The 20,183-nt window shown below is 44.0% G+C and overlaps 1 protein-coding gene across 2 annotated transcripts in view; it reads left to right on the plus strand.

Annotated features, from left to right (window-relative positions):
* The window catches only part of ZBTB5 (zinc finger and BTB domain containing 5), a 181,441-nt gene that overhangs the window by 13,178 nt on the left and 148,080 nt on the right, over positions 1-20,183 (plus strand). Inside the window, exon 2 of one of the 2 annotated variants that reach the window (XM_078676524.1) lies at positions 467-572. The exons of the other annotated variant lie outside the window; for it this stretch is intronic. The gene's annotated coding sequence lies outside the window, so the exon portion shown is untranslated. The remainder of the gene's footprint in view (positions 1-466; positions 573-20,183) is intronic. 2 annotated transcript variants of the gene reach the window in all.

Consider the following 20,183-nt stretch of genomic DNA (forward strand, 5'->3'; position numbering starts at 1 on the left):
AAAATCTATTTTAATCATAATGTATGGGAATCATAAGAATATAAAGAAGAGTGGAAAATGAGAGAGGGAGACAAAGGAGTCAATTTAAAATTTAGATTTCAGATGCACAGGGGACGAATATTAGTATACATTACTTGAACAGCAAATAAATACAAGTTCAGACCATATCGAGGAAATTATTCAGAGATCTAGAAGGTCTTGTAAATTTTCTTAAATTGAAATAATCAGAGATTCCGTTAAGTTTGCTAGGAAGAGAATTCAATGTCTTAGTGGCAGCATAGTAGAAGGAGTGGCCTACAACGCACTTTTTACAGATTTTAGGAACCATCAATTAGTTGGAAGATGTATTTCACAAAGCCCGAGTAGACTTGTAAAAGGTGAATGTCTTCTCAATAAAAGATATGGTCTGGCCAAAAATCAATTTGTAACAAATGCGGAGTTTTGAACTTCATTATTTTCTCCACAGGAAGCCAGTGGATTTGCCTCTGATGATGGAGAATATGTGTCAAATGTGCTTAGTGATCCTGGCTGACACATTTTTAATCAGCTGAAGCGTCTTGATTTGATATTGGGTAATGCCAAGATAAGTGCGTTGGCATAGTCAAGTCATGATCCCACAGCAGAGCAGGTTACCATAAATCTGTGAGGCACAGGAAATCCCCAGCATTTCTAAAGGTGGTTAAGGCAAGAGAATGTGACTTTAGATACATAGCTTATGTAAGTTAGATTGTCATAAAAAGTAACCCCAAATTACACACATAAAAAATGGAATATGGACTAGAACCTAAAATAGGCAGACCGAATTCATGTAAGATGTACCTCCACTAATCTCCCGCCCCCCCATTTTGTCGTTTCAAGCAGTTTTGTTTAATTTAATTGGCAACAACTGTCATTCAGGCTACCAATGATTAGTCTATTATTAACATTCACCTTCCAAATCAGCATTTTTTCTTTCTCAGTATGGATAGCACAATATTTCCCCTAACTTAGGCCACGGTGTTTGCATTTCTGCAGCTTTTGAATTCATAGCACCTTCTTTTTATCAGCAGAACTTGAAGGCTACCGTTCTAGTTCAGCTCTGTCTAGCTGCTTTTTTTGCTCTCTTAGCATTAATAGCATTTGCACTTTATCTTTTTTAACGTAGATTGTTTGCACCTTGTATTTTCTAGCTGTTATTTAGAGCACCCTTCATTATTCCCTTTATTGCACTTGCATTTATACCAGCGGTTAATTTTTTAGGTTACTTTGATGCGATGGAGTCCTTTGGCATTCTTAGCACTTGGATTTTAATTCTTTGATTTGCTTGCATTTATATTAACGTTTTTTTCTGATTCATGGTGACATCGGGTCTTTGGATATTTATTGCACTTGCACTTTAAATGGTTGTGACTTGAGATGTCTGCACTTTTATTATGTAGCCGCAACTTATTTGATCCTTAAAAAGACTGTGAACTGTATGTTATTATCTCTCCTATTTTTGCTCATTCTATCCATCAGTTCACACTGAATCGTGAAGAGCTTGTGTCTGTGTTAGCATTGTTCAATATTTATATTTACATATTATATTGTATCTGTACTGTTTTAATTGATGATTTGAAATGATTTTGATTAATCGTGCAAAAAATAAAGAATCCTCTATTTCAGTTATGAAATTCTTACCATGAGCAGCAAGCAAATACTTCTCCATTCAAATAATGTTTTGTGTGTCTGTCACGCCAGTCATGAAATCCAACCTGAATGACCCGATTAGTTAAGCCTAAGGGGGTAGGTATATATATATATATATATATATATATATATATATATATATATATATATATATATATTCACTGAAAAAACCATAGGTTATAGACCATATATAGTTAGGAATTAGCATTTAAAAAACCTTATTTTACTCACACAAAACCATTGAAATTCCATATATAGTTAGTTGCACTAACTATATATCGCGCACCCGCAATCCACTGCTGATCATGTCACATATTACATCATTCATGACATGGTCGGTGACATCACTGATGACATCACTGATGACATCACTGATGACATCTCAAATGACATCACTGATGACATCACTGATGACAACATCCAGTGACTGTATGTTTCTGTAAAGTTAAAATATGTCTTACATATTGAAGAATGAGTGGATGTATAAGTGTCTGGATGAAGGATTTAGTAGGTGCGTGACTGACTGTATGAGTGAGTGATTAAATGTGTCTCACTGAATGCATGGGTTAGTGACTAAACTGTCTTAATTTGTGCATCATTATGTCTGTTGTTCTGTAAACTGCTGCATGTGTTGATCATTAGCTATACGAGAGGCTATATGTGTTATTAATTGGTTGCCCAAGTATTTCTATGGGAGATTGAGTTTGTGTGGGGGTGGCTGGAAGGTGTGTGACTCTATGCATAGATGTGTGAGCAGTTTATTCACTAGGTGTATGAGTTCAAGAGTGCATGTGGAAACAGCTACATGGGCAGTTGACTGTGTGCATGAGTGTATTGATGAGTGAATGGATATCTCAATGCTACATGTCATAGTAAGTACATATGTAAAACACAGTACATGTGAGAGTTGGCATACATAAATAACTGTGCATGAGAGCCACTGAATGAGTGAGTGGTTGTATCGATCATTGTGAACTTGTATCAGGGATTGTATAAGAGAGTAAATATGTGTTAGTATATGTTTCAATAAGTAAGGTGTGTTTAACTGTATAGTTGAAGAAATGGAGGTGAGATTGTTTCTTTGCATGACTGACTGGGTGTGTGAGTAACTCCATGGATGAGTGGCAGTGTGTGAGTGTCTGTATACACTGAGTGTATCTAAGGTTATATTAGAGTCTGAAGAGGTTTATCGTATTAGCACAAGAATGATGTCAAATGAGATGTCAAATGAGATGTCATAGGTGATGTCATCAGTGATGTCATTTGAGATGTCATCAGTGATGTCATCAGTGATGTCACTGACCATGTCATGAATGATGTAATATGTGACATGATCAGCAGTGGATTGCGGGTGCGCGATATATAGTTAGTGCAACTAACTATATATGGAATTTCAATGGTTTTGTGTGAGTAAAATAAGGTTTTTTAAATGCTAATTCCTAACTATATATGGTCTATAACCTATGGTTTTTTCAGTGAATTTTCAAGGTTTTGTAAATGCTAATTCCTAACTATATATGGTCTATAACCTATGGTTTTTTCAGTGAATTTCAATGGTTTTTTAATAGCAAATATCATAAGCTGTCGAATGTCAAGTACGTGGTAAGTGAAAACATTTTCGTGTTTATGCACACTGATCTGCTTTGAATGGTGCCCCCCCCCCTCATTTCTATTAGGAGTACTCTCTCTTTGCAGATAGTGAAAGGTAGTTAACGCAGGCCTTTGCCCCCGTTGTAATCCGTCGTGCCTGCTTCTCTCTCCATTTGATTGATTGTTATCCAAGTATTTACTGTTTTAGAATTAGTTCTCTTTGGTTCATTCTCTATTTACAAACAAACACAGAGTCGCAATACTCTGTTTAGTCTTTGCAGATAACGAAAAATCGTGTAAAAAAAAAAGAAAAGGAATCGAGCAAAATCAGTAGGCCACTAATGGGATCTCTTTTTGACCTCGCTAAAAATAGAAACATTAGGAACAACCCCTCATGACAAATACAAAACTAGTGAGATGAACTGAACTCCACACAATGATGGCTGCAAAACAGCTCGGCTCCGCCACCCACCCCGCCCAAAATAACGATAAAGAACGGCTGCCATGATTGGTTGCGGAATGACCACGACGGAGCTACGAAATGGTGCTGCTCTCATGCTAACCCCAGCTTCAGTCTGAAACATCCAGAAACACTGTAGACTACCAATTCGATCAGTTCCGGTAGCGCCCCAATGTAACCCGGTAGAGAAGAACTAGCCCTCTCCTCTTTGACTGATGGTTCTTGTTGCCTGTCCCTTCTGTTGTCATTTAACAGAACTATTTAGCCTGCTGAAAGGGGTTGTGTTCCGACCGCTGGTTGGTGGAGACATTTTGACTATATTCTGTACCTGCGTTGTCGCGTAATGCGTCATATGACGCGCCGCGTTAGCGCATCCGGAAGTCATCCGGGGCGCGCAGCGCGTAACGTAAGCATAACAAGTCATGTGACTTGTTAATAAAACTTTTCATTGGTTCATTTTACTTTTCTTATTGTAATGATGAAAGGCTTGGTCATATGACCTAAAAATTACGCTTTTCATTACTTCCGAACATTATTTTTTCTTAAATATGTTATAATGTTCCAGGCTAATGTACTTTCCCGGAAATTTTACAACTGTCCTGCAAATAAAATATATTCTTTTTTCGAGAAAAAGAGCGTTTCTTCGTCCCATGACGGAGCCGTTGAGCAAAAGAGGGTCGACCTGCTGTCTTAGTCGCCGATACGCCTGAATATGAGATTCTTATCGATCACTTTATGTTGCAGGAATAGAAAACACAACAGCCCTTGACCATTTATCTTTACTGCGTTCCTTCGTATTATACCTTTTACCCTTCATGTAATTGGTCTGCTTTATTTCACTTGCCTTTTAATGATTCTAAAACAGTCACTATTATTAAAAACTTTACCAATGTATATACTACTACCATGTTTTTTTTTAAAAACCTTTATTGTGAAAATTTCATTATACAAATACGAGCCTATAACCACGTGGGCCTGCCACAGAGCAAACTGTAATCGTATATGATGAATAGACATTTACACTGTAGAGGAACGTAACGGGCGGGCCATTAGGTTGCAAGAACTAAGGTGTCTAACAGTTACGGAATCGGTGGACGTGCATTTTATAATTAAAATACGACAGGGCCAGTTACAATAAAATTATCTAGATATACATTTGCGGGCAAGTACCATGGGTGACGTTAATTCGAACTTTCAACAGTACAGTAATCAATAACACATCAGAACTTAATATCAATAGGGATGTCGAAATAGTCAATCAATTCTCGTCCCCGCCCGCCATGTGCTTCAAAACTGCATACGTATCTCGTGATTTCAAGATTCTGCAACCAGTACACAACAAGGAGTTACGAGTCCCATTTATTCCGGCGCCATTTTGGGCGAGGACGGGCAGGTCCAGGATATAGTCAAAATGTCTCTACCAACCATCGACTATGATGATGTTCATATGCTGTATTTATTAGAGTAACACTCATCTGTCCACATGAAATTAATTTGCCACAATCTAAACATGTCATTTTAATCTTTCCAAAGTTCTTCTAAATATTTGGGACCGTTTCCCTTGCCTCTGAAGCTCTCAGTGCCACTTCTTTGATGAATGTACTAGCAGGTCAGGGGTTCTCCTCCAAATCTCTCTTTTATGCAGCACTATAATTAATTGGTGCCACCTCTCCATATGACGATGCCTGGTATAGTTACCACAACTATATTTTTTTTCGGTTCCTCTGGAGAGTTCATCGTGGCAGATGAAGCGTGTAACGTACCGGGCATTTACCTTTTTTTGCATGTACAGGAAAGGAAAAAAAAAATCGAGCGTCCGAGTTCTAAGGTGTCCCAGGGCCATTTTAGTGGACCAGGCCCAAATCCAAAGAACAGGCCGCCATTTTGAGAGTCCTCTTGCAGCCGCCTGTCGCTGTAGCATCAAGAGCAGCCGAAACTCAGCTGAATGGCAACTGAAACGGTAAAGGGGCGCCCCACTACAGCAGACGAGCCTCCACCTAGGAAGGCCCATTCACGCCGGCTCCCCCCCCCTTCGGGCACCCCACGCCGTTATTTGGAGCAGTATTGTAGGATGGCCACACCAGTGCGGCAACTTGCTAGACATCACCTCGGTGGTAACCGAATCTCAACGCCTTGTGGTGTCTTCTATTCAAAAAACATTGTTATGCTGCCTTCGACCTATTCGCCGCAAGTGCGCACACAACTCAACTGCATAGCTTGCTAGACACCACCTCGGTGCCATCCGGATCTTGGAATGTCAGCACCTTTTGGTGTCTTCTCTTCAGAAAATATTGTTGCGCTGCCTTTGGCCCCATTCGCACATCAGTCCGCTACTGACGCCATCTCACAGGCTAATGGGGCGCCCCACGCCGACTTTCAGCATTGTAGAATGACCACACCAGTACAGCAACTTGCTAGACATCACCTCGGTGCCATCCGAATCTTGGCATCTCAACGCCTAGTGGTATCTTCCATACAAAAAATATTGTTACGCTGCCTTTGGCCCCATTCGCACATCAGTCCGCAACTTAGACATCACCTCGGTGCCATCCGGATCTTGGCATCTCAGCGCCTTGTGGTGTCAGTCAGAAAATATTGTTGCGCTGCCTTTGGCCCCATTCGCACATCGGTCCGCTACTGACGCCATCTCACAGGCCAACGGGGCGCCCCACGCCGACTTTCAACATTGTAGGATGGCCACAGAAGTGCGACAACTTACTAGACACCACCTCGGTGCCATCCGGATCTTGGCGCGTTGTGCTGCCTTCGGCCTATTCGCACATCGGTCCGCTACTGACGCCATCTCACAGGCCAACGGGGCGCCCCACGCCGACTTTCAGCATTGTTGGATGGCCACACCAGTGCGGCAACTTACTAGACACCACCTCGGTGCCATCCGGATCTTGGCGCGTTGTGCTGCCTTCGGCCTATTCGCACATCGGTCCGCTACTGACGCAAACTCACAGGCCAACGGGGCGCCCCACGCCGACTTTCAGCATTGTAGGATGGCCACACCAGTGCTGCAACTTGCTGGACACCACCTCGGTGCCATCCGGATCTTGGCGCGTTGTATTGCCTTCGGCCTATTCGCACATCGGTCCGCTACTGACGCCGCCTCACGTGCCAACGTATTTTCTCCGCATTTTATACCCTATGCCGCATAACAGGTCATGTGACTTGTTTATAAAACTTTTCATTGGTTCATTTTACTTTTGGTTTCCTAATGATGGAAGGCTTGATCATATGACCTAAAACAACACTTTTCATTGGATGAAAACTTTTTTTTTTTCCCCAAACGATGAAAGCCCCACCTTGTTTCTGGATGTTTCAGACTAAACTGGCGTCAGCATGAGAGCACCACCATCTCGTAGCTCCGTCGTGGTCATTCCGCGAGCAATCATGGCAGCCGCTCCCCACCAGAAGCCTGCAGGAGTCTGGGCCCCCAAAACTTTTGATGAATTCTCAAGGCGGAGGGGACGCTTTCGAGAATGGGGTCCAAGACCTAGCAGACAAGCGTCCGATTTCCAAGGTGTCCCAGGGCCATTTCAGTGGACCAGGCCCAAAAAGGAAAGAGCCTGCCGCCATTTTGAGAGTCCTGTGACAGCCGCCTATCGCTGCACCGCAAGAGTGGGCGCAACTCAGCTGAATTGCGGCTTTTGACACAGTGGACCAAAAACGGACGGAATGGCAACTGAAACGGTAAAGGGGCGCCCCACTACAACAGATGACACTCCACCTGGAGAGGCCCGTTCACGCCGCCTCCCCCGGGGCGCCCCACGCCGTTATTCGGAGCAGCATTGTAGGATACCAAAACCAGTGCGGCAACTTACTGGACATCACCTTGGTGCCATCGTTCTGCTGCCTTGGAACTATTCGCACAACAGTTTGCTACTGATGACCCACCCCGCGCGACGCCCCACGCCGTTATTTGCTGGGTGGCAACTTACTAGACATCACTTTCGTGTCATCTAGATTTCGGCGCGTTCTGCTGCCTTGGAACTATTCGCACAACAGTTTGCTACTGATGACCCACCCCCCGCGACGCCCCACGCCGGAAATCTGGACGTTGTGCTGCGTTGGGACTATTCGCACAGCCGACCGCTACTTGAAATAGAATATGTGTAACGTGTGTATTCAGATACGGTCATTCGCGTGTTCCCCCGCTTGAGGCCCAGTTGCAGCCCTGATTGATGTTAGCAGGCGCGTGTGCCCCCGCTTGAGGCCCAGCTGCAGCCCTGGTTCATGTTAGCAGGCGCATGTAATTAGTTTAGTGATCCGCCGCCTGAGCCCGGCTACAGCCCTGGCGGATGTTAGCAGGCGCGTGTAATTTGGTTTAATGTGATAGTTCAGTAACAGCGCGCGTGAGAGGCTGCAGTAATTGTCCCCTCAGCGGCCAGCGGCGACCGTCTAACAATTAGAATTGTGTGAGTCTTGAATGATTGTTTCCCGCTGTTCTTTTTTTTTTTTTTTTTTTGACCCACACCGACGCTGTTCGGCCCGAGTGCTTTTTAGACGCACCCAGGCCAAGCCACACACTGCGTTCGGCTGTTTCAGACGCGCCAAGGCACACACTGCATTCGGCACCCCCAGTATGTGTGAGACAACGGGCAGTCCCCCAAGGGAGTCTTGCGAATGGTTACTTACCACGCTTCGAGGTGAACGCCTTTGTGACGCCCCCAGCACACGGCCACAGCAGACGATCTGATTACTGTACGACCCAGATGGCATGAAGTGCGGAACGTAGCACACGCCCCCAGCGTGCCCCTTGATGCGGCGCAATTGCATAATTGGCGCTTCACATGGCATGAAGGGCGGACACACACCCACAGCGTTTGTCACGGCCCCAGCGTGTCACGCCTCCAGCGTGCCCCTTGATGCGGCGCAATTACGACTCTCATGGTGTGAAGGGCGGAATGTACCACACGCCCCCAGCGTTTGTCATGCCCCCAGCACTTGTCACGCCCCAGCACACGCCCACAGCAGAACGCAGACACCCCCAAAAGGGACTACTTTGCTGGCACGGTTCTTTTACATTTTAAATGTATATGGTGGCCGTCTGCATAGCCTATGTCCTTCTGCTGCAACTGCCCTTTCCAACGCTGTATTGGGTGTTGTGATTGGTGCTGTGGTTACTCAGATTACCCGCCTCAAAGGTTTGGGCTCCTTCTTTAAAATATATATATATATATATATATATATATATATATATATATATATATATATTATATAATATATATATATATTATATATTATATATTATATATATATATATTATATATTATATATATATATATTATATATTATATATATATATATTATATATATAATATATATATATATATATATATATATTATATATATATTATATATATATATATTTTATATATATATATATATATATATATATATATATATATATATATATATATATATATATATATATATATATATATATATATATATATATATATATATATATATATCCTTCAGATGAGCCCTCGGTGGGAAACAGCAACAAGTCGGAAATTTGGATCCATTTCAATCAGGATCAGATGCAGCACGAGACGCACTCCGGCACAGGCATCTCTCCTGTTCCTTGCCAAACCGGTTTCGGGATCGTCCTCCCTTTGTCAATGGCAGCTGTTCACTCGAAGAACCTGGTGTGTACTATCATACTTAAGAGCCGGCCCCAGTGGGCGTGTAGGACTTGGCGGCAACCCACAGAGATTTGACTCAGTGCACTACATCAACCAGCATTCCAAGGTGCATACGCCCACTGGGGCGGAACATTGAAATATGCGCAGGTGGTGCACTTGCTGCTTTTCTCTTTGACTGCCAGTGAACAAGGGCGACTCCACGCTCGAAACGCGTCTGGCTACAAACAGTGCTTTGGGGAGCAGCTTTCCTTATGTCCTGCATTCCAGAAATAAAGGCATTCAACTCGCTTTGTTGTGGCTCCATCATCTGTGGCACCTCTTCTTTACATAATTGCGGCCAGCCTGACCGCGATGGAGCCCCACTGCTGACATAGCGGGCCCCGCAGCGATAAAGACTACGAGCGCTGCAGGGAGGGCGGGGCCGCTTTCTGGATGGTGTATTGGCATGACGGCAGGATCGTAAGCTCCCTAGCAGCCCACTTGGGATATTCACAGAACATTTGGGGACTTGGCGGCAACCCACAGAGGTTTGACTCAGTGCACTACATCGACCAGCATTCCAAGGTGCATACGCCCACTGGGGCGGAACATTGAAATATGCGCAGGTGGTGCACTTGCTGCTTTTCTCTTTGACTGCCAGTGAACAAGGGCGACTCCACGCTCGAAACGCGTCTGGCTACAAACCGTGCTTTGGGGAGCAGCTTTCCTTATGTCCTGCATTCCAGAAATAAAGGCATTCAACTCGCTTTGTTGTGGCTCCATCATCTGTGGATATATATATATATATATATATATATATATATATATATATATATATATATATATATATATATATATATATATTTCACTGAAAAAACCATAGGTTTTACACACGTTATAGTTAGCTGGAAATTTTATTGATATAAAACCAATGAAATTCCACGTTACAGTTAGTTGGACTCACTATAACTTGCGCGTGTAATGCACTGCTGATGACGTCACATATTACATCACTCATGACATCACTGATGACACCATCCAGTGAATGTGTGTCTTTCTGAAAAATAAATATGTGTTATATATGTATATATTATTGAATATCTTAGTGAATACATATATTACTGAGTAATGCTTAAATATTTAAATATATGTATTAGTGTTTCACTTTGTGTATAAGTGGCTGCATGGGTTGATGAGTAAATACATGTGTATGTATATAGGTTATTAGATGTTTTTCTTAGTATCAGTATGAGTGTTTGCATGCTTTGGTGGAGGTATTACTTAGTACATAGATGCAAGAATGACTGAGTCTCTGTTTGTATGTGTTTTGAAGACAGCATATGTGCAGGACTGTATGGGTGGATTAGTGTGCATATGTCTGTGTTAGTGAGTGAATGACTGTCTTTTTAGTGTCTTTATCAGTAACTACATTTGATTTAATGTAGTATATGTGAATATTGATGTATATAAGTGACTATATGTGAGAGTGAAGGATTATAAGAGTTCCTCTTTAAATTAGTATGTGTTTCTATAAGTGATTTTTTTAAGAGAGTAAGTATGTGTAAGTTTCCTTAGAACTAAAGTAATAGTGTGTGTGTATAGCTGTTTATTTTCAATAGTTTATTTGCATGTGTGAGTATGTGTGTGAATAATTTTTGGATGACTTTCGGTGTGTAACAGGATGTGTAGGTGTATCACTACATATGATTACTGAATATATTTATGAGTGAATATATAGAACTGTTGGTGAATTAGTGCATGTGTATATAGATGGTGGAATTATTGAATTGGTTGTTGTAACTGGTATGGGTATCTCCATTTTTTTGAACATTTTAGTTTCTATTTTTGAATATGCGTTTCAAGGGTTAGATTACAGTGAAAGGAGGTCTGTCACTGTGTCACAAGGATGGTGTCATCAGTGATGTCATGAGTGATGTAATATGTGACGTCATCAGCAGTGCATTACACGCACAAGTTATAGTGAGTCCAACTAACTATAACGTGGAATTTCATTGGTTTTATATCAATAAAATTTCCAGCTAACTATAACTGGTGTCAAACCTATGGTTTTTTCAGTGAATTTCATAGGTTTTGTAAATGCTAGTTCCTAACTATAACGTGTGTAAAACCTATGGTTTTTTCAGTGAATTTCATTGGTTTTTAAAATGCTAATTCCTAACTATCTCGTGTATACAACCTATACTTTTGTCAATAAAGTTCTGGCAATATTTTTTTCGAAAACAAGCCGTTTTCTTCACTGTTCAAGTTGCATAGAGACTCCTTGTAAAACGATACAGAATTAGAAAGTATGTACCTTGCCTTTTTTTGAACGCATTAAAATTTGTCTGTAAATAAAAATAGCCTTTCTAAACTTTCGTGCGCGACCCGGTGTGCGCACTCTTGGCAACAGTTCTCAATAAAATGGATAGCGCATTTCCAAGCTTTCGTGCGCGACCGACTGCGCGCACCCACCTATATATTTTGTGAAAACTTTGCAATCTGAACTTATTGAATTTCTTCATAGACCCATCAAAGAACTTATAATACGTCAAACAGACTAAACCTAGGCTTATTTTTTAATATTATGAACATTTTCATTAAATGGAGCCGAATGTCTTTTTAAACTTTCGTGTGTGACCGAATGTACACACCTTGGTATTTAAAAAAAAAAATATAAAAGGTTTTATACTTTAACAATTGTATGCTTGAATCGAGCTCAAAAGATATATTAAATCCGAATATGTTTGAATTTACTTCTTTTCACGTTTTGAAACTTCGCTGAATTAGACCGCTACTTCCAAATGACGTACGTGACTAGATACTATCACCGCGTACACGTCCTGAGACGCGCATGTGAAGTCATGTGACTTGAAAACAACACTTCCAATTGGTTCTTAGTAGTTTCTATTCTGCAATTTACACGGAGGACTCCACCCACTTCCCTCACTATCTTTTGTACTCTCAAAAGAGAACAACGTTCAACACCCTTCGGAAGACTTTGCTGAAATGGCTGCCGCCCCGCATTCATCTTCCGAATCTGAAGGAAATGAGCGACTACCTTTAAAAGGAAAAAAGGAATCTTTTATTTGGGAATTTTTTACGTATCCTGAAGAATTAAAGAAAGTAAATGCGCCAAAAGTTACCTGCACGATATACAATTCGGTTCTCTCAAGAGGAAATCCAAGAAAAAAATATTCCTTTTCCATACATACCATGATGCGGCATGTCAAACAAGTGCACCCTGTGGAATTTGCAAAGGCATCGACAAGAGCCCTGGCCACGCTATTACCATCAGAGGTGGCCAGCACATCTTCTGGTGGACGACCTGTATCTCCATCGAGTGCTGTGATGGACTTGAGACCATATCTTGCAAAGGTGCACATGAAATGCAACGAGTGTGGAGAAATTCTTATGTACGGAGAGCAGAGCCTCATTCTTACTAAACTAAAAATTGAGAGTCATAAATGCCCCGAGAAAAGATAAATTTCTTCATTTCATTTTGATCCTGTGTCACACTTGAAAATGTTGTTGCAAGTTTAAAAAATAAAAAACAACATAACAGTTGTTTTAAAAAAAAAAAGTTCTTTTCAGAACTAACTCATTGTACCAAAAACAGCTCCAGGAGCATATTATAAAGGGCGTTTATCTCTCGTTTTTTGGCTTTCGATCGTGCGCGACCGTGTGCGCGCACCCGCCTATATATTTCGGGAAAACTTCGCGATTGCAACTTATTAAATTTCTTCATAGACCCATCATAGAACTTATACTACTCAGAAGATATATTAAATCCGGATATGTTTCGATTTACTCCTTTTCACGTTTTGAAACTTCCCTGAATTAGACCGCTACTTCCAACCAGATACTATCACCGCGTACACGTCCTGAGACGCGCATGTGAAGTCATGTGACTTGAAAACAACACTTCCAATTGGTTCCTAGTAGTTTCTATGCTGCGTCAATACCTACGCCTGCTTCAAACACATGCACAGTTTTGAAACAGCATGGGCCTGAAAGTCACTGAGTGAAATATCATACATTACAGTCAGCCACTTTCAAGACGCATTCCTTCAGAGGAACACTTACCGTTTATTAGAGGTAGATCGTCCGACTCCACCGGAAGACACCCCTAATAAAAAAGACATATATATATACAATGCGGACTAGCCGCTGTATCGTACTAGCAAACTTTAACTTAAAAATCGTTAGAGAAAACAAAAGGAATCGAACAAAATCAGTAGGCCACTGATAGGATCTCTTTTTGACCTTGCTAAAATAGAAACATTAGGAACAAACCCTCATGAGAAATATGAAACTAGTGAGAGAAACCGAGCTCGACGCCATCTTGCCCCCTTTTAGGCCCCATCACGAACATAGATAGCCCCACATAGCAAAACGTGATCTTATCGCCTGCCCAACTTCAGATCTGACCCCCCCCCTTTTGCTCTCATGTCCTGTCGGAATGTCCGGCTGTAGATTACAATCACATGTTACATTTGGGAGGGGAAACGACATCAGAGCGACAAATATTAGGAATATACCACACGACAGCAAAATAACAGGTTAAAACGTTTTTATTCTTGAACAAAAATATATTAAAACAACTATGGAGAACCATTACGCGAATAGTCCGGAGGCGACACCACGCGCCAAGGCCTGTCCCCAGGATGAACCAAGGGATCCGTTCCTGGGGCCGTGGCAAAGAGCAGCCGGCCGTCATCGGCCAGAGAAGGCATGGGCCCGACCCAAGATGTAGTTGTGGTCCCATTCTCTTCCTCTTTCGGCGCCTTGCAGGCCACGAGGGGGGATGTCTTGCATATGCCTCCGACCCCCCCCCCCCTCTCTTCATCGCCTGGTCCGGCCATAACAAATGTCAGCAAGACGCCGTGGGGTGCACTGGGAGGGAGAGGCGGCGCGGACGAGCCTCTCCCGCCTCCCCACGTGGAGGCCCCTCAGCTGCACCCCCAACGCTCCACGCACCCGTCAAAGGACTCGTCCACTCTTGCGGTGCAGCGACGCTCTACGCACCCTGCAAAGGGTTCCTCCACTCTTGCGGTGCAGCGACGCTCCACGCACCCGTCAAAGGACTCGTCCACTCTTGCGGTGCAGCGACGCTCCATGCACCCGGCAAAGGACTCGTCCACTGTGGCGATGCAACGATGCTTCGCCCGACAGGCTTGAGTCCATCAGCTCCGGCAACCCAGTGACTGCCGGTGGTTGCAGATCTTTCCTTTCAAAATGCTGCCAACAATATTTTCTGAATGGCGTAGCCACGAGACGTTGGCGCTCTCATGCTGACGCCAGCCTCAGTTTGAATGACCAACAATACGGGGCGCGGCGCGGAGCGCGTAACGTAAGCATAACAGGTCATATGACTTGTTAATAAAGCTTTTCATTGGTTTAGAAATATTTTTATGAGCATATTTGACTATTTTATTAAAAACACTACACATAACCTGTTTTTCAAGTTATGTTTAATTTTAAATGAAACGGTTTACATTTTCACTTTTTATTTACAGTATATTTTAAAAATAAATGTTTATAGTTCCATATGCTGAAGCACGTCAGCTTCCCACCCTATGTCATACAATTCTGACAAATTTGCATCCTCATCATGTTCTTCATCATCCTCAGGATTTAATTCATCTAAGGGATCCACTTCCACTGACGTTTCAATGACCAGTTCAACGATAAGATCGAGATCAACGGATTGCTTATTATCACTCATGGTTAATGTTGTCGTTATCTTTAAAGAAAGAGAACAACAATGAGATGTTGCAGAGTAAGAGACAAATCTCAGAGACTATAATAGTAATTTTTTTTAACAAGAGTAACATTTTGCAGCTATTATTTAGCCATGTCCAGCGATGCTGAGGAGGTGAGTCCTATGTCCAAGTTTTCAGTGAACAGGACTCCTCTCTTTTTAACCTTGGATAAGCCTCACCAACTCTGTGTCCCCTGCTCATACTTAAATGTAAAGGGGCAGATTTATGTTAACTGGCGCATCCCCAGAGATGCACCAGTTAATGTGCACCGCTGCTCTGCCACCCATGGTGTGCCGCATTTACAATGTGGAGCACCATTGAGCAAAAACAACACAGATGCGTCACGCACCTGTGCCGCAAAAGCAGCACATTGCAGGAATCACGTCGTAAGCACGACATGTCTACTCCAATGCACAGGAGCAAGCCACACATTGCATGGTGCATCACTCCTTATGCCTGTTTCAAACAGGCGTAAGGATTTGATTCAGGAATGCTATAAAGCTGACTCAGTGAAATCTTCTAAATTTCACTGTGTTAGTTTTACAGGGCTTTCATGCAAATGAATGCCTACCTGCAACAAAACGCCTATATGAAACCTGACGCAGGTTTCATGTGGTGTAGAAAATGTATATGTACATAAGCGGCGTTCATTTGTGTTCACCCTCACCACTGTTGGAGTTAAAGCGAAAGTCACGGCACAGTGGCCCCGCCATCTTGCCCCCTTTTAGGCCCCATCACGAACATAGATAGCCCCACATAGCAAAACGTGATCTTATCGCCTGCCCAACTTCAGATCTGACCCCCGCCCCTTTTGCTCTCATGTCCTGTCGGAATGTCCGGCTGTAGATTACAATCACATGTTACATTTGGGAGGGGAAACGACATCAGAGCGACAAATATTAGAAATATACCACACAACAGCAAAATAACAGGTTAAAACGTTTTTATTCTTGAACAAAAATATATTAAAACAACTATTTACATGACAAACGGCCGCAGCAACAAACCCACAATGCATTTCGCCGTCTACTTGACGCCGTCCCTGTCCCTCCTTCCCCAAAGTAGCAATGTTGGGCTACTTTTGGGCTGCTTTCTAGTAGGGTTTTTGAGCGTCAGAAAGTCTACAAAAGCCGTCGGCAACGGCCTGGGGTGGAGAACCATTACGTGAATAGTCCGGAGGCGACACCACTCGCCAAGGCCTGTCCCCAGGATGAACCAAGGGATCCGTTCCTGGGGCCGTGGCAAAGAGCGGCCGGCCGCCATCGGCCAGAGAAGGCATGGGCCCTACCCGAGATGTAGTTGTCTTCCCATTCTCTTCTTTTTTCGGCGCCTTGCAGGCCACAAGGGGGGAATGTCTTGCATATGCCTCCGACCCCCCCCCTCTCTTCATCGCCTGGTCCGGCCATAACAAATGTCAGCAAGACGCCGTGGGGTGCACTGGGTGGGAGAGGCGGCGCGGATGAGCCTCTCCCGCCTCCCCAGGTGGAGGCCCCTCAGCTGCACCCCCAACGCCCAACGCTCCACGCACCCAGCAAAGGGTTCCTCCACTCTTGCGGTGCAGCGACGCTCCACGCACCCGGCAAAGGGTTCCTCCACTCTTGCGGTTCAGCGACGCTCCACGCACCCGGCAAAGGACTCGTCCACTCTTGCGGTGCATCGACGCTCCACGCACCCAGCAGGGTCTCGTCCACTGTGGAGGTGCAGCGACGCTTCGCCCGACAGTCTTGAGTCCATCTGCTCCTGCAACCCAGTGACTGCCGGTGGTTGCAGATCTCCTAAAAATGGCGGTCGACTTTGCAGGAATGGGCCTGGCGTGAAAAGTTGGCCTGGTCGCCTGTTAACCAGAAAATGGGCCCCTGTCTTTCCTTTCAAAATGCTGCCAACAATATTATATCAGACTCTGCATCGGTACTTACTTATAAATGCAGAAACAACTCAATTAACACAAGGGCTCTTTTCAGAGCCACCTTATATCAAAGCACTCAAACTTCTGATTTATCTCCATTTTCACACTTTTGTAAATAGTTGTGCGCGCCCGAGTGCGCGCACCCCGCAACTTTTTTCGGGAAAAAAATATATATTTTCGCGTTTAAGTTCCTTACTGCACACCCTGAGAAAACCTACGCAGCAAAACAATCTCTACCTTCTCCCCTTTCCATGTTCCAACGCTTTGAAATGACAATATATTTACTCGCAGTGACAAAATGGCGGTCAACACTTCCTGATTTCCTTCGAATCGAACGTTAACAGACGTCACGCAGCAAAAAAGAAAACGGGCGCAGCAACAAACCCACAATGCATTTTGCCGTCTACTTGACGCCGTCCCTGTCCCTCCTTCCCCAAAGTAGCAATGTTGGGCTACTTTGGGCTGCTTTCTAGTAGTGTTTTTGAGCGTCAGAAAGCCGTCGGCAACGGCCTGGGGTGGAGAACCATTACGTGAATAGTCCGGAGGCAACACCACTCGCCAAGGCCTGTCCCCAGGATGAACCAAGGGATCCGTTCCTGGGGCCGTGGCAAAGAGCGGCCGGCCGCCATCGGCCAGAGAAGGCATGGGCCCTACCGGAGATGTAGTTGTCTTCCCATTCTCTTCTTTTTTCGGCGCCTTGCAGGCCACAAGGGGGGAATGTCTTGCATATGCCTCCGACCCCCCCCCCCTCTCTTCATCGCCTGGTCCGGCCATAACAAATGTCAGCAAGACGCCGTGGGGTGCACTTGGAGGGAGAGGCGGCGCAGACGAGCCTCTCCCGCCTCCCGCCTCCCCAGGTGGAGGCCCCTCAGCTGCACCCCCAACGATCCACGCACCCGGCAAAGGGTTCGTCCACTGTGGTGATATAGGGACGCTCCACGAGCCCAGCAAAGGGTTCGCATACTGTGGCGGTATAGGGACGCTCCACGAGCCCAGCAAAGGACTCGCCCACTGTTGCGGTACATCGACGCTCCACTCACCCAGCAGGTTCTCGTCCACTGTGGCGGTGCAACGATGCTTCGCCCGACAGGCTTGAGTCCATCTGCTCCTGCAACCCAGTGACTGCCGGTGGTTGCAGATCTTCTAAAAATGGCGGTCGACTTTGCAGGAATGGGCCTGGCGTGAAAAGTTGGCCTGGTCGCCTGTTAACCAGAAAATGGGCCCCTGTCTTTCCTTTCAAAATGCTGCCAACAATATTATATCAGACTCTGCATCGGTACTTACTTATAAATCCAGAAACAACTCAATTAACACAAGGGCTCTTTTCAGAGCCACCTTATATCAAAGCACTCAAACTTCTGATTTATCTCCATTTTCACACTTTTGTAAATAGTTGTGCGCGCCCGAGTGCGCGCACCCCGCAACTTTTTTCGGAAAAAAAAAATATATATTTTCGCGTTTAAGGTCCTTACTGCACACCCTGAGAAAACCTACGCAGCAAAACAATCTCTACCTTCACCCCTTTCCATGTTCCAACGCTTTGAAACGAGAATATATTTACTCGCGCGCACCCCGCAACTTTTTTCGAAAAAAAAAAATATATATATTTTCGCGTTTAAGGTCCTTACTGCACACCCTGAGAGAACCTACGCAGCAAAACAATCTCTACCTTCTCCCCTTTCCATGTTCCAACGCTTTGAAATGACAATATATTTACTCGCAGTGACAAAATGGCGGTCAACACTTCCTGATTTCCTTCGAATCGAACGTTAACAGACGTCACGCAGCAAAAAAAAATTCCGCTTGAGTGCGCGCACCCGTCCGCGCTTATAGATATATAATTGACTTTGACTTTAATTTTCTCAACAACTACTGAACGGATTTACACCATTCCACAAAAAGCGTAATCTGCGAGCCGGACTCTACAGTTTTGCCAAATTTCTTATAAATCCATTCAGCCGTTCGACCTGTAGCCGTGTCTAACTATAACTACCTACTGGCGACCGCCAGTAGGATATGGATATATATATATATATATATATATATATATATATATATATATATATATATATATATATATATATATATATATATATATATATATATATATATATATATATATATATATATATATATATATTTCAAGTGCAGAGTAGCCCCATGAAGACAAGCCACAAGAAATTACTTCACTCGCCTTTATTCTTTCCATCACTATATATATATTCGAAAAGTTGCCTAACAACGGAGAGGTCCAAACACCAAGTGGATTCAGCATGGTGAAACGCGTCTGGGCGAGTATTGAACAATGTTGGGCCAGATGATTGTAACTTACATGGCAGCTTCCAAATAAATACATGCTGAATCCACTTGGTGTTTGGACCTCTCCGTTGTTAGGCAACTTTTCGAATTTATATATACGGCTGGCCTGAAGCCGTGGAGACGTCCCGCTGCTAGTCAGACCCGCGGTGCAGCCAATGTGGTGAAACCAGAAAACGGGATCAAGAGCGAGTTTGGAGGCATAAGACGCTATTGAGTACAAACGCTGTGTCTGACCACCCACTGGGGGAACAATTGATAAGAATACATCATGGACTGAGGCTGCTCACTGTAGCGAGATGTGAACGCACTACGAGCACCAGCAGGCTGTGCGAAGCAGCAACGCCCACTGGGGCAGGTGCCGATGATTATGCTGTGCGTTAAAACCGAAAAGCCGAGGCAGAGATGTTTTAGCCCATTGAGAAAGTGCAGGAGTACGAAACGCGTCTGGGCGAGTATTGAACAATGTTGGGCCAGATGATTGTAACTTACATGGCAGCTTCCAAATAAATACATGCTGAATCCACTTGGTGTTTGGACCTCTCCGTTGTTAGGCAACTTTTCAAATTTATATATACGGCTGGCCTGAAGCCGTGGAGACGTCCCGCTGCTAGTCAGACCCGCGGTGCAGCCAATGTGGTGAAACCAGAAAACGGGACCAAGAGCGAGTTTGGAGGCATAAGACGCTATGGAGTACAAACGCTGTGTCTGACCACCCACTGGGGGAACAATTGATAAGAATACATCATGGACTGAGGCTGCTCACTGTAGCGAGATGTGACGTCACTACGAGCACCAGCAGGCTGTGCGAAGCAGCAACGCCCACTGGGGCAGGTGCCGATGAT

Source organism: Lissotriton helveticus, chromosome 2_1, assembly GCF_964261635.1.
Source record: "Lissotriton helveticus chromosome 2_1, aLisHel1.1, whole genome shotgun sequence".
Taxonomy (NCBI): Eukaryota; Metazoa; Chordata; class Amphibia; order Caudata; family Salamandridae; genus Lissotriton; species Lissotriton helveticus.